This window comes from Puma concolor, chromosome A3 (assembly GCF_028749965.1).
Source record: "Puma concolor isolate L17-30 chromosome A3, mPumCon1.1.hap2, whole genome shotgun sequence".
In the NCBI taxonomy this organism is placed as follows: domain Eukaryota; kingdom Metazoa; phylum Chordata; class Mammalia; order Carnivora; family Felidae; genus Puma; species Puma concolor.
The window spans coordinates 91,295,812-91,311,554 of NC_141669.1; the positions used below are offsets into that span (position 1 = coordinate 91,295,812).

General features: G+C 39.5%; 1 pseudogene; it reads right to left on the reverse strand.

Annotated features, from left to right (window-relative positions):
* Positions 1-14,887: 14,887 nt before the first annotated feature.
* On the reverse strand, positions 14,888-15,443 carry LOC112868862 (small ribosomal subunit protein eS24 pseudogene; annotated as a pseudogene).
* Positions 15,444-15,743: the final 300 nt, after the last annotated feature.

The window sequence follows — 15,743 nt, forward strand, 5'->3', positions numbered from 1 at the left end:
CAATTTTGTTAAATCTTTCAAAGAACCAGCTTCTGGTTTCATTGATCTGTTCTACTGTTATTTTTGTTTGTTTGTTTGTTTGTTTGTTTGTTTGTTTTGGTTTTGATAACATTGATTTCTGCTCTAATCTTTATTATTTCCTGTCTTCTGCTGGTTTTGGGCTTTATTTGCTGTTCTTTTTCCAGCTTTTTAAGGTGTAAGGTTAGGTTGTGTATCTGAGACCTTTCTTTCTTCTTTAGGAAGGCCTAGATTGTTATATACTTCCCTCTTATGACTGCCTTTGCTGCGTCCCAGAGGTGCCCCCCATTTTCTTAACTCTTCCTAGAAGTCACCAGGATTGCCAGCTCCTGACTTGGGTTAGTCATCTACAGAGGCCCCCAGTGTACTTAAGGATAATTGTGGTAGGGGCTGCCCACATGTCCCCTCTGTGGGTCCCAGTGTGTTCCCGCCAGAGCTGGAGCCACCTTCCCATCTTCCCTTGTGGCTGGGCTGCCCAAGTGTATGGCCAATGAGCTGTGTGTGTGCCCCTTCTGGGCCTGGCGCAGAAACCCATTCCATCATGATGTTGGTTGGGGGAGACCCGGGGAGGGCTGTTAATGGGCTCCTGAAGCACATGGTGCTCCTAAGTCTGTGGTCAAGAGGTGGCACTTTTGAGAATGAGTGGGTGCTAAGCAGACAGTGTGTAGGGACAATGTGCATATACTAGGACTGGGCACAGGGCATGTCATCATCCTGAGCACCTGGTTGCATGTTGCCCTTCTTCACCAGTCAAACCACTGAGACTTGGTTGTTTATATAGCAGTTAGCCCATATGGTCCCTTGTTCCAGACACTTGCTATTTTGAATAATGCTGTAGAGTCCTGAGACTTTTTGTGTGCATGTGTGAGTGTATCTTTAGGAAAAATTCTTAGAAGAATTGCTATCGTAAAGGATGTGTCCCTCACCCCCTTTTCTTTTAAATATTAGATACATGTGGCTAAATTGCTCCTTAGACATTGTAAACTAACTGATACACCCACAGTTATGTATAGGAGTGTAGGTTTCCCCACGTTTTCCCCAGTGGAGTCTTTACAAACCTTTGGATCTTTGCCAATCCAACTGTTATAAAATTCTATCTCACAGTTTCCATTTGAATTTATTTTAATATTTTGAAATGTCTACTCATGGAAATGTGATGACCTTTCTTCTGTCCACCTCACTCATAACATTACCTTCACCATATTTCACTCTTAGAATTTCTAGAATTTGTCAATTTTACTGACATGGGTGTTTGCATATGCTGTTCACTGCTTGGAAAGCTCTTCCCCTAGGTCTTTCCTTAGTAAACTGGTATGGTTTGAATGTTTGTGTACCCCCCAAATTCATGTGTTCATATCATAACCTTTAAGGTGATGTATTAGTGCGTGAGGCCTTTTGGAGATGAATGTGATTAGTACTCTTGTAAAAGAGGCGCTGGAGAGATCCCTTGCCCGTTCTGTCATGTGTGATTACAATGAGAAGCTAACCCTCTGATGAAACCAGCCCTTATCAGACACCAAATCTGCCAGCACCTTGATCTTAGACCTCCAAGACCCTAGAACTGTGAGAAATACATGTTTGCTATTTATAAGCCACACAGTTTATGGTGTTTTTGTTACAGCAGCCTGAATGGACTGATACATAGATTCTTTCTTATCCTTTAGACTCAGCTCAAATGTCACCTCTTCCAAACAAATAATTGTTTGGAATATAAATCTAGAGTGGTTCTGTTTTTCCCCTCTTTCCATTATTTACTTCATAGTATTTTTCAAACCCATCATTATTTAATTGTTGGTTTGTAAACCATACTGAAAGGTAAGTTACACGAAAACAAGGAAGTGATTTGTCCTGATGGTTGTTGCATGGCCAGCACCTAGCATTCTGACAGGTGGTAGGTTCCTATAGCAAACATTGTCACTTTATCTCCTCAGCCCACTTCTGACTTCCGTTCTCCAATGGTGGTGGAGAGTTCCCACGAATGCTGCCACCTCAGTTAGCTCTTTGCTGTCCTCTTTAGAGCTTACCTTAGAACTTTATCTGGAGCTGGCACAGCCTGGAACTTGAAGGAAGTTAACCTATAACTTATTGGGGTTGAATGCCTCAGCCTTCCATGCTTCATAGGGGCTGTATTGAGCTTTAGTTGCCCATGGTGGTAACTAGCTCAGTCATGCCCAACCCCTTGGGTTGACTTTTCCTTCTGCCTTGGTGCCCTTTCCCAAATAAACTACTTACACCTAAGCTTTTGTCTCAGACTATCTTTGAGGAAACCCAAACCAAGGCAATGCTCAGTAAATATTTGTTGAAGAAATGCATAGATTAATTATAGTGTTTCTTCAGCTTTCACTGGTGAGCCCGGAAGAAGCAGCTCAGTCCTGCAGGTGGAAAATGATGGAAACCAATCGACACCTATTGTGGACATGCAGGAAATGGGACAGATAACTATGATATGGGCTGTGGCAGAAAATGTGTACAAGTGCTCTGACAGCAGGGAGGTGTAGCAAACATTGTCACTAAAGGCCCTGCTTTTGGGAGGTGAATATTTTAGAAGAGGTAGATGAATGATTAAATTTCCTCAGTTTACCCAATGTGACTAAGGACAGAGTGGAGGATGCCCACTATTTTGTGCAGCTGCCTGTTCATATTTGTCCATCTACTCACATCAATCCAGGAGGACATCTGCAAATCTGTGTTACACAAAACAGTATAACATGGACTCCATAGTGTCCTGATAGTAGATGGTACCACAGTATCCCTTACCCATATCCTTCCTACTGGAAGCACCAGTGATTCTCCCCATAACAGCTTTCTTTTGGCCCAAGCATGCACAACAACTGGAAGTGCTAGGGAGCTAATGTTACCCCTCAGCCAATGACAGGTGTGAATATCTTAGATCCATTGCCACTCCCTTCCTTGCCCCTCAAGTGGGACAATACTCTGGCATGTTCTACAGTGGAATCGAGCCCCAGTTGTGCAAAGTAGTGACCCATATTGGCTTTCTTCCTATCCCTGTCTAACTTTCCCACTCTACTGGTGTTCCCTGGGGTCACCTCCCAAGTAAACTACACTCCTTTCTCAGGATTTATTTTTATGGGGTGGTTTGTTGTTTTTTTTTTTTTTTTTTTTAATTTTTTTTTTTTAATTTTTTTTTCACATTTATTTATTTTTGGGACAGAGAGAGACAGAGCATGAACGGGGGAGGGGCAGAGAGAGAGGGAGACACAGAATTGGAAACAGGCTCCAGGCTCTGAGCCATCAGCCCAGAGCCTGACGCGGGGCTCGAACTCACGGACCGCGAGATCGTGACCTGGCTGAAGTCGGACGCTTAACCGACTGCGCCACCCAGGCGCCCCAATTTGTTGTTTTTTTTTAAAAAGAAATGTTAATGTTTATTATTGGGAGACAGAGCATGAGCATGGGAGGGGCAGAGAGAGGAGGAGACACAGAATCCAAGGCAGGTTCCAGGCTCTGAGCACAGAGCCCAGCACGGGGCTTGAACTCACAAACCACAAGATCATGACCTGAAGTTGGACGCTTAACCGAGAGAGCCACCTAGGCACCCCTATGGGGTGGGTTGTTCTAAGACACCCATTGCTCATAGGTCATTTTGATAATAATACCAAGTAAAATATCTTAGTCACTTATGATTCCTTGAAGAATATAACCACAAATTACTTTCTCATCCAAATTCTTTTTCTTTAACTCTCCAGAAAAGTCAGATCCTCTGCACTCATGGCTAGTCTTCCATTTTCCAAAATCTAGTACACACACACATAGAAGATGTGAAGGAAACCTTATCCTTAACTAGAGGAGGTAGACTTTTTATTTCTACCTGCCATGTTGGTCATCACAAGATCTCCTTTGACTTCCTGATATATGCTCAACAGAGGCCACCTGTACCATAATGAAAATCTAATTGGGGCACCAAGAAGTGCAGGTATAAGAAGCATAAGTAAAGTTCTGGGTGACTGGGTTAACTATCAAGAGGAGAGACAGACTGGTGTGGATGATTGTCCTGTTTAATTCCTCAAGTGGCTGTGTATTTGTTCTCCTCCCCTCTGTGGAGGCCCTTAACTTTTTAATCACTAAATATGAAGATGCCCTTTGTCAGATTAAGAAAACTTCCTTTTAAGGACTTTAAGTTTAGTTTAAGAGTTAAAAAAATCATAGTGGATGTCAATTTTATTTTGTGCATTTTATTAATCTATGGAGGCAATCATATGAGTTTTCTCCATTATTTTGTAAATGTGATAAATTAAATTCTTTTTAAAAAAGTATTTAGTACATTTTTGGGAGAGCACAAGAAGGGGAGGGGCAGAGAGAATCCAAAGTGGACTCTGTGCTGACAGGCTGACAGCAGCAAACCTGATATGGGGCTCAAACTCACAGACTGCAAAATCATGACCTCAGCTGAAGTTGGACACCCAATGGACTAAGCCACCCAGGTGCCCCAAATTCTAATGTTGAATCATTCCTGATTCCCAATAGAAAGTATGGTTTTTTTTGTTTTTTTGTTTTTTTTATACATTGTTGGATTTGATTTGCTAATATGGGCTTTAGGCTCTTTGTTTCTATGTTCATGAAAGAGGTTAGCTTCTAATTTCCTTTCATACATTGTACTTATTTGGATATATGGTCATGGTTATATTGCCTTACAAAGGGAATTGAAAATTAAACAACAACAACAACAACAACAACCTCCTAAGAGAGTTTGTGTTGTTTTGAATTTTCTATTCCTTGCACATTTGAGAGAATATGCCTGTTTTCTACGTGAAACATTTTAAACTGCTGATTCCATTTCTAATCATTCAAGTGTTCTATTTATTTTTCAGGCAATTTTGGTATATTTCTGGTGAAAATTTTTCCCATTTCACCTAAGTTTTCAACTTTATTGGCATAACATTGCTCATATCTTATCTCCTTAGCATTTGTAGTTATAGTCTCTCTTGCACTAATAATATTACTTCTTTTTGTCCTGTTTCTTTTTCTTGATCAACATTCCAGAAATTTAAATATTTGGTTACATTTTCCCTGCAAGAACTAACTTCTAGCTTTGTTAAACAACTCCATTATATCTGTGTGATATTTTAAAATTTCTCTCATCTTTATTTTATCTTTCTTCCTACTTTCTTTGAGTATATTCAGTTTTTTCCTTTTTCTAATTAATCATCTCATTAATATTTAGCCTTCTTTCCTAATGTATTTAAAGCTTTAAATTTTCAAGTACCACATTAGCTCTATCCTACAAATCTTGCTATATTGTCTTTTTATAATTGTTGGCTTGAAAAATTTTCTAAATTCCATTACAAAATCTCTCTGTCCACGAGTTATTTAGAAATATGTTTTTAGGAGTGACTGGGTAGCTCGGTTAAGCATCTGACTTCGGCTTAGTTCATGATCTCGTGGTCTGTGTGTTCGAGCCCCACATTGGGCTCTGTGCTGACAGCTCGGAGCCTGGAGCCTGCTTCGAATTCTGTGTCTCCCTCTCTCTCTGCCCCTCCCCTGCTCACTCTCTGTCTCTCTCTCTCTTAAAAATAAACATTAAAAAATTAAAAAAATATGTTTTAAATTTTTTGAATTAATTTCTAAAATTAACCTTTTACTTAGTAAATTCTCACCTGATTGCATCGTAGCCTGGGGATGTAATCTCTATAATATCCATTCTTTGAAAATTATTGAGAGTAGCTTTGCATCTACTAATTTTAAGTTGTATTTGAGAAGGGTATTTGAGGAAAATATGTGTGTTTCAGATGTTGAGTGAATAAAATACCCACTATATCACACTTGTGATATTGATAAGCTGAAGTGCTGAAATGAGATCCCACCATAGGTCTAAAGAGAATAGAAGATGATTGTTTGCCATCCTAGTGACGCAGGGCTGGGAGCCCTGCTCCCTACCATCTGTCATCCTAGGACCCACGTTCATGGGCACTGCTATGCTCAACATGTGCTGTCTAAGGCCATCCTCTCAGCAGCATCTACATTCCAGTAGGCCAGGAATGTATCTGTTTTCTTCACCTTTGTTCCTCCAGACAGTATACATTTACTAAGTATTTGTTAAATATATGAACCAATGAATGAAGAAAAGATGCCCTCCTAGTTAACATACTAGCAAAATTTAATAAACAGATTTTTTTTCTTTTCAAACTGCTTAATTATTTTCAATTGGCAATACATTATTATGGCTTAAAATTTTAAAGGTACAAAATTATGTACAGCAATAATTTTCTCAGCTTCCCAGTTCCCCTTCCTGGTTTACAGCTTGTTTATATTCCCCAGAGGTATTTTATATATACAAAAGCATCCATGCGTATATATAGACTTGTTTCTAATGTATTTTTCAATCATAGTAACATGCATCATCCTTAACCTTATATATTCCATTATTTCTGAATTCACATTTCTGAGGATGTGTCAGTTTGTTTATGGGACATTAGGTGGCAGTATATTACCAGAAGATGGAGGCAGAGTGGAGGGTGAGAGTAGGAGTGGGTTGTGTGTGTGTTGGGGGATCTTTCCAAAAATTGAACAGCAGTTTCACATGGTTATCCTCTGCACAACAGGTCTCCTGAGCATGTGTGTCTGTGCATGTGTGTAGGTAAATGGCTACCCAATTTTAATAAATGAGGGCTTGGTTGAATTTTAAATCTATTATAAAAATTGAGTGTAAAATCTGACACAGGACTTTAGTTTGTTGAGAAAAACACAATTTTAGAGCCACTCCAGACTCCCCTACAAGCCTTCCAAGATCATGCATGTGCACATGTTTCCTCCCTCAAAATTGTTAGCCTCAAATGATTTAAACCCACACAGTACTTATAATCTGAGGTGTTAAAGTAACAATGAAAGCACCCTTACTTTCTCCATGCTTTAGATTTTCCCTTGCTTTAAAAAATTGACTCCTTTTCCCACATGTGGTCCTTGCCTCAGGCACACAGCTATGCTTCCCCTCTGTCCTGGTGACAATGACTCCCCTATTTCTCCTACTCCCTTCTAGTGAAGTTCTAGGAAATGTAAGGAAAGAAGTGTATACATTTCCTTTAATAAAACCCCTACTCTCATCAAAGATTGCATTCTATGCACATTATTGTATATACATTTTTCATTTAACAGTATACCCTGGAAGGGCACCTGGGTGGCACAGTCAGTTGAGAGTCCAACTCTTGATTTCAGCTCAGGTCATGATCCCAGGGTCATGGGACTGAGCCCTGCATGGGTCTCTGTGCTGAGCATGGAGCCTGCTTAAGATTCTCTCTCTCTTTCTATCTTTCTCCCTCTGTTTCTCTCCCTCACTCACACAAACACACACTCTCTCTAAAATAATTATAGGGGCGCCTGGGTGGCGCAGTCGGTTAAGCGTCCGACTTCAGCCAGGTCACGATCTCGCGGTCCGTGAGTTCGAGCCCCGCGTCGGGCTCTGGGCTGATGGCTCAGAGCCTGGAGCCTGTTTCCGATTCTGTGTCTCCCTCTCTCTCTGCCCCTCCCCCGTTCATGCTCTGTCTCTCTCTGTCCCAAAAATAAATAAACGTTGAAAAAAAAATTTTTTTAAATAATTATAAATGATGATACACTATCTATCCTTGAACACATGCCACCTCTTGTCTTTTTACCTTTATAGGCAAGCCCAAACTCACCTCATAGAAAACACACAAAAGGTAATTTTAAACAAGACCTTTTTGATCTTACTATGTCTTCCTTTCATTTCTATCTTTATTCTATACACATTCCTTTTCCTCCTTTTAATTCCTATTATTCTTCTTGTCTCACCAATCAGTACCCTGCATCCTCTTGCTTTTTCCCTTAAGGTGACCTTCAGCCTCTCCCACTAGAACAGACACACTCTGAGGACCTGGACCTGGGACTCATCTCTTTGCATTCCCATGCTTGGCCCAGTGGCTGGCAAATTCAGATTAAAATATGGATTTGTGTCTGCTGGGTAAACAAATTTGTATGCCAATATATTAGATCTTAAGATTGTTACAAATATGTAACACCCTCAAGGATCAAACATCTGTCTGCTAAACAGTTAAGCAACAAAACTATATATAATAGACTGTATGGAGCAGACTAATTGCTTAACTTAAATGCTATAATTAGTATTCTTACTAAGGTTCTTCCTAAGGCACTCTCCTACATAGCCAGTGCACTCATCAAAATTAGAAACTTAACACTAATGCAGTACTATCATGGAACCCACACAGACCAAGTTTCACTGATTGTACCAAAAGTGTCTTTTGTAGCAAAAACACAACCAGAACAAAAAATTCTTTCCTTTATCTTTCTTCCTTTGTGGTCCAGAATATAATTCTGGATCATGTACTGAATTTAGTTGTCTCTGCCAGTCTTTTTCAATCTAGAATAGACCCTCAGCCTTTCCTTGTATTTCATGACCTTGTCATTTTTGAAGAACATGCACCAGTTACTTTGTAGAATGTATCTCAGTTTGGGTTGGTCTGATGTGTCTTCATGATTCAATTCAGGTTATGTATTTTGGGCAGAAGTGATTTACCACAAAAGTGATGTGTTCTCAGCGCATCTCAGAGCCCTGATGGCTCATTATTGGTGATGTTAACTTTACTCACTTGGTTGAGATAGTATCTGCTAGGTTTCTTCACTTTGTTACATACACCCTTCAAATTAATTCCTCAGAAAATGATTATTATCTTCATTCTATAGATGAGCAAACTGAGGCACAATGATGTAGATACCTTGCCGAAAATCATACTAATAAGCCAGGATCCCAACCCAGACATTCAGGCTCCAAAGCAAACACTTTTAGCTGCCAAACCAAAAGTAACTTGTTGGGGCTAGAAGACTTGATGTGCTTGGCCTGTGGAGAACCACTGGAGGGCAGAGAATATGAGGATGGACAGAAAGGTGGAGTGGAATGGGCTAAGCTTCTTTATCAGTATGTCTGGCTTGGGGCTTGGTGCATTACTCTGGATAATTTTGTTAACGGTGGCCTGAGGATGGCTTGTGCTGACCTGGCTGTCCTCTGGAGTGTCAGAGCTGGACCGGCTTGAGATTATCACTCCAAATCCTCATTCTGAGGGTAAGTTCCTTGTAGTTGTTGGGAGGTCATGATGTTCCCCCAATCTTGATTTCTTGGCTATATCCATCACTTACATTGTAGAAGCATAGTGAAAGAGTTGTTATAATTGAGTCATGGACAAAAAGAGTTGATCTATATTTTGGAATGCCATGTGAATAAGAGCTACATACCTGCTTCACAAATACATCCCTGTTTGTTAGTGTCCAAGCTCATCTAGGGCTAGAGACTCCCAGGTTTCAAGGCTTTATCTGAGCAGACCTACTCCTGATCCTTTGTTCTTCCCTCCAATTCTTTTGACCTGTCTTCTCTCAAGCCCTTTATGACCCTTGAAAGTCTCTTAAATTTCTTTAATGTTTATTCATTTTTTAGAGAGACAGGGAGACCCAGAATCTGCAACAGGCTTCAGGCTCTGAGCTGTCAGCACAGAGCCTGATGTGGGACTCAAACCCATGAACCACAAGATCATGACCTGAGCCAAAGTTGGACACTTAACTGACTGAGCCACCCCGGTGCCCCAAACTCTTGAAAGGCTCTTGGTCATCACTGTCTTGATTCCCCATTGCTGACCCAACTGTGTCTTATAACATAGACTTCGCCATGCACTCCTTCTCCATACCTGGCAGAGCCCCAACTTTCACTCAGTCAAATTTCCTCTGCTCCACAGTAATATTTCCAGATTCTCAGTCTTAGTTTGGGTCCCTTTGGGAACCAAAGTCTAGAGCAGGAGGGAACTGGGGTATACATCAGCTTCTGTCAGTCATTTGCCAAGCTTTAATTTCTCTGCATATCTGGCCTGCTGTGCATGCAGGCTCCGGAAGAGCCCTCAGGCACAGAGACCAGACAGGACATTTGGAGTTAACTATAGTTGATATCGGAAAGGTAGGATTTGGAGGCTATTTATGAGGGTACTGGAAACCTGGTTCTTAGTTAATATCTTAGGGCATTAGAGCAGAAAGGGAGTTCAGAGACAATCTAGTCTACTTTCTCTCCCTCTCCCAATGGAATCAGGGATAAACATTGTATCCTCAGTTATAAAGAGGAAACTCAGATGGAAAAATTTCCTGAATTTCCTCAAATTCCCTGAGCTTCACTCTTTTTTAATTTTATTTTTAAAATTTATTTTTATTCTTGAAAAATGTAAATTCCAGTGTAGATAACACACAACATTATATTAGTTTCAGGTATACAATATAATGATTCAACAGTTCCACATATTACTCAGTGTTCCTCAAGTAAGTGTACTCTTAATTCCCTTTGCCTATTTCACCTATCACTCTACCCACCTCCCCTCCAGTAACCATCTGTTTGTTCTCTATGGTTAAGAGTCTGATTTTGGGGTGGCTGGGTGGCTCAGTCAGTCAAGCATCTGACTTCAGATCAGGTCATGATCTCACAGTTCACGGGTTTGAGCCCTGCATTGGGCTCTGTGCTGACAGCACAGAGCCAGGAGCCTGCTTCAGATTCTGTATCTCCCTCTCTCTGCCCTCCCTTGTTCACGCTCTCTAAAATAAATAAACATTAAAATTTTTTTTTAAATATTAAAAACAGTGTTTTTTGGTTGGTCTCTATTTTTTTTCTTTTGTTCATTTGTTTTGTTTCTTAAATTCCACATATTAATTAAATCATATAGTTTTTGTCTTACTCTGGCTTATTTTGCTTAGTATTATACTCTCTAGATCCATCTATATTGTTGCAAAAGGCAAGATTTCATTCTTTTCATGGTTGAATAATATTCCTGTGTGTATGTGTGTGTGTGTGTGTGTGTGTATACACATCAACTTTTCTTTATCCATCCCACTATTGATGGACAGTTGGGCTGCTTCTACAATTAGGTGTTATAAATAATGCTGCTACAAACATAAGGGTGCATGTATCTCTTTGAATTAATGTTTCTGTATTTTTTTGGGTAAATATCCAGTAGTGCAATTACTGGATCATAGGGTAGTTCTATTTTTAACTTTTTGAGGAATCTCCATACTGTTTTTCAGAGTAGGTGCACCAGTTTGCCTTCCCACCAACAGTGCACGAGGACTCCTTTCTTTCCATATCCTCACCAATACCCATTGTTTCTTGTGTTGTTGATTTTAGTCATTCTGACAGGTGTGAGGTGATACCTCATTGTAGTTTTGATATGTATTTCCCTGATGAGTGATGTTGAGCATTTTTTAAATGTGTCTTCTTGGTCATCTGTATGTCTTCTTTGGAGAAATCTCTGTTCATGTCTTCTGTCCACTTTTAAATTGGATTATTTGGGTTTTTTTTGGTGTGTTTATGTTGAGATGTATAAGTTTTTTATATATTTTGGATACTAACCTTTTCCTGAATATGCTATTTGCAAATATGTTCTCCCGTTCAGTAGCTTGTCTTTTAGTTTTGTTGGTTGTTTCCTTTGCTGTGAAGAAGGCTTTTATTTTGATATAGTCTCAATAGTTTATTTTTGCTTTTGTTTCTCTTGTCTCAGAAGACCTATCTAGAAAAAAATTGCTATGTCCAATGTCAGAGAAATTACTGCCTATCACTCTTATCATATGTAAAATGAAGATTAAAAATAATATCTAACCATTGGGTAGCACAGAGTAAACAACAAATGTTAGGTGTTATTTTAGGAGAAAAAGCCTTGTTGTACTAGTTAGCTATTGCCACAGTGCTATGTAACAAACCATCCTAAAACTCAGTGCACACAGTAGTAGCATTTCTGAAATGGTGGTGTAATGAGCACTGCAGACCCTTTCCCAAGCAAAACAAGCAAAACTGGTAAAAAATATTTAAAAGTAATAGCCACTTTAAGTCTGAAAATTCTAAGGGCATACAGCATATGGAAAAACACTTATTCAAGAAATTCTACTAACTCTGGGTAAGAACAGCGAGTGTCTGTGGCACTGAGGCATGATCATGATCTGTCTCCTCTCCCTCCATGAAGCTCTATTTTAGGTGGGTATAATCGAGAAAATGGACTCCTCTCCTCAGTTCTCAATCTTGGGTTACACATTCACCCCAGGAGGGAAAGACTACTAACATTTCTCATCTCCCTCCAGCTCCATGTTGCAGAACCTCTATTTCAGATAAGACTAGCCAAGAGGTCTGTGGCTACCCTCTTCCACCTAGGCGCACCCACACGTAGGGCACAGGTTATACCCCAGGTATGGCAGGCCAGGAATACTGGGTCCTGGTTGCCCTTGCCCCAGCTCATTCATAAGCTAGACTTTCCATTCCAGAAAAAGCAGGCTGAGAAAACCTCAGAAAGCTGAGGGCTATATCCCTGCTCTAGTGTCATTCTAGTAAAGCAGGAGCATCATTCTAAGAGAAGGGCGGGGGGGATGATTGTCCCTACCTCCAGAAACAAGGCAGTGGTGGAGAGGTTCTGTGAGGAAGAGAGACAGATCATAAGAATAACAAAGACTTTGTAGTTCTCCTCAAGAGGACTGACTTTACATGGAATAGAACATGGGGAAGTTCAAGCCTAATCATAGTCTCAAAAGCAATGGATCGAGCCCTGTACTCTTCACTGACACCGAAGACCCTGCTTCAGATCCTCTGTCTCCCTCTGTCTCTGCCCCCACCTCAAAAATAAATAAACATTAAAAAAAATTTAAAAAGCAGTGGATATTTTGGTGGTTAGCAATTAAGAGGAGACTGGTAGCAACAAGGGAAATGGTGGACCAGTTATGCTTTCAATAGAACCAGGGAAAGAGGTAGCTAGGAAGATCCCCACTGGAGTCAGAGCAAGCCTCAAACACTGATTCAAAACCTACTTTAATCCTTTAAAGGGGCCCCAAATTTTACTGGATCAGATTATAGAGCAATTTATGCCCCAGAATGTTGTCAGAAACAACAGAACAATCAGCTAGCAATTAGTGGAAGTTAAATCTGGGTACAATATCAGTAGAGACAGATGATCTAGAAACATAAAGGAAACATTTCTTTCCTCAGAGAAAGAGAAGTCAAAGCAAGTCCAACTAGGACCATTGTCATCCCTGGACAGAGGAAGGGTCAAAGTGACTGTGAAAGTGTCGAACATTGTGCTCTCTGAGGAGTGAAATAAAAGGTTGTTCATATGAGGGGAAAGAGACAGTGAAAACTTCCAGACAAATCAGTAAGCAAATAAGTGATTATAGCCTTGGAATAAGTGTCCAGAATTGCTACAATATATTACCTAAAATGTCCAGTTTTCAATGAAAAAGAATGAGATATGCAAAGAAATAGGAAAGGGTGACCCATTCACAGGAAAAACGTAGTAGTAGTAGTAGTAGTAGTAGTAGAAATTATCCTTCAGGAAGCCAAGATGTTGGATTTACTAGACAAACACTTTAAACCAGCTATTGTTCAAATGAAAATATGTCTAAAGAATTAAAGGAAAGTAGGAGAACAATGTCTTGCCAAATAAAGAACATCAATAAAGAGATAGAAATTATTTTAAAAGAACCAGAGATTCTAGAGTTGGAAAAAGACAATTTCTGAAGTGAAAAATTACTAGAAGAGTTCAATAGCAGATTTGAACTAATGTAATCAAGAATCAGCAAATTTGAAGATAGATCAATTGAGATGATCAGTCTGAGGATTGGAAAGAAAAAAAAATGGACAAATGAACAGAGTATAAGAGACCTGTGGGACACCATCAACCATACAAACATACACATAATTAAATTCCTAGAAGGAAAGGAGGTAAAGGGGCACAAAGAAGATTTGAAGGAACAATAGTAATAAACTTCCCAAGTTTTATGGAAAACATTAATCTGCATATTTCGGAAGCTAAACTATTCCAAGTAGAATCAAAGAGATCTACACCAAGACACACCATAAACAAACTGCTGAAAGCCAAAAACAAAGAGAGAATCTTGAAAGCAGTGAGAGAGAAGTGATTCATTACCTAGGATGGATTCTCAATCAGAAACCATGGAGGCCAAAATGACACTGTCTTCTGAGTTTGAAAAGAAAAAAAACCCACAAAATTTATATTCAACAAAAATACCCTTCAAAATGAAAGAGAAATTAAGACATTTTCAGATAAAACCCAGGGAGTTTGTCACTAGTAGACCTGCCATACAAGAAATGCTAAAAAGAGTTTTTCAAGTTGAATATAAGGACACTAGACAATAATTTGAATCCACATGAAAAACCAAAGAATACTGAAAAGATAAATATATAGATTAAAATAAAAGACAGTATTCCGTATTTTTGTTTGTAAGCATTTTCCTTTCATATATGATTTAAAAGACAACTGTATAAGGGTGCCTGGGTGGCTCATTCAGTTAAGCTTCTGACTTGGGCTCACGTCATGATCTCACAGTTTGTGAGTTTGAGCCCTGCATCGGGCTCTGTATTGACAACTCAGAGCCAGAGTCTGCTCTGGATTCTGTGTCTCCCTCTCTCTGCCCCTCCCCCACTGTCTCTCTCTCTCAAAAATAAATAAATATTAAAAAAACCACAACTGTATAAAGCAATCATTATAAAATTGTATTGATAAACTCCTTACATATAAAGATGTCATTTGTTTCACAATAATAGGACAAAAGAGGGAGCAGGGAACAGAGCTACACTGGAGCAAAGTCTTTGTGTATTACTGAAATTTATTAGCCTTAGAACTAGATTATTACAAAAATTTTGTTTATTTATTCATTTTGAGAGAGAGAGAGAGAGCAAGCAAAGGAGGGGACAGAGAGAGAAGGAGACAGAATCCCAAGCAGGCTCCATGCTATCAGTGCAGAGACCAATGCAGTGCTTGAGCTCATGAACGATGAGATCATGACATGAGCCAAAATCAAGAGTCATACGCTTAACTGACTGAACCACCCAGGCACCCTGGGCCTAGATTATTTTAAGTTTTTTTTTTTTTTAAAGTTCTTAGTTTATTAATCCTCTCATGAAAAATCTGCACAAACGCCAGATAGTCCTTGAAGCATCTTTACTCCTTCTGTTGTCCAATCTCCAGCTCACTTTTTGCCAGCACCAACATTAGCTTTTGCAGTTCCCCTGACTTTCTTCATTCGGTTCTTGGGTTCCTTCCGCTGTTTTCTCGACGTCTTTTTCTTCTCATACAGGCCATGTCATGCAAGTCTATGTTTGGGTCATTTTTCTTTGCATAATCCAAGGAATCATAAATCATGCCAAAGCCAGTTGTCTTGCCACCTCCAAAATGGGTTCTGAATCCAAATATAAAGATGACATCTGGTGTGGTCTTGTACATTTTGGCTAGTTTTTCCCGAATTTCTGTCTTAGGTACTGTTGCCTTTCCGGGGTGAAGAACATCGATGACCATCTGTTTCCGCTGAAGTAGTCGGTTGGTCATGAACTTCCTGGTCCGGATAGTTACTGTGTCATTCATGATGGCGGTCGAGCTTTAGGCAGCCAGGGAGGAAAAGAGCTAGATTATTTTAAGTTAATAAATTCATTGTAATCCCCAGGGCAATCACTAAGAAATTATCAAAAAAAAAAAAAAAAGAAAGAAATAAACAGCAAGGGAATTAAAATGATATATTAGAAAATATTTAAATAGAGAAGGCAGTCATGGAGTAATAGAAGAACCAAAAAGATGTAAGAATGTAGAAGACAAATAGCAAAATGAAAGACATAAATTCTACCTTATCAGTAATTATTTGGAATGTAAATGGATTAAACATTCCAATAAAAAGGCAAGGATTGCTGGAATGGGCTAAAAATGATCCAACTGCTCTATAAG